Raw genomic sequence first — 282 nt, 5'->3', positions numbered from 1 at the left:
TACATATGACATAAACTATGACACAGTCACCCATACGCATGTGAGCACCAGTTCGTTCTCTAGCCTTAATGCTCGAAGAAACGATCGTTGTTCCTTCTGTAATAATTCGTTGTCATTGTAAAGGGAGAGCTGAGGCATTTTCTTGGTTCGGAAGGATACGAAAAAACAACTGACGCGGGATTCGAACTGAAGCTTCATTCGGTTCACTAGGAGTCCAAAAGATATTAACTGATCGTGGGTTTATTTCATATTAAAGGATTTCGACTTCTAATACATTCTTTA

Source organism: Penaeus monodon, chromosome 20 (assembly GCF_015228065.2).
Source record: "Penaeus monodon isolate SGIC_2016 chromosome 20, NSTDA_Pmon_1, whole genome shotgun sequence".
Taxonomy (NCBI): domain Eukaryota; kingdom Metazoa; phylum Arthropoda; class Malacostraca; order Decapoda; family Penaeidae; genus Penaeus; species Penaeus monodon.
This window is presented reverse-complemented; position numbering follows the sequence as displayed.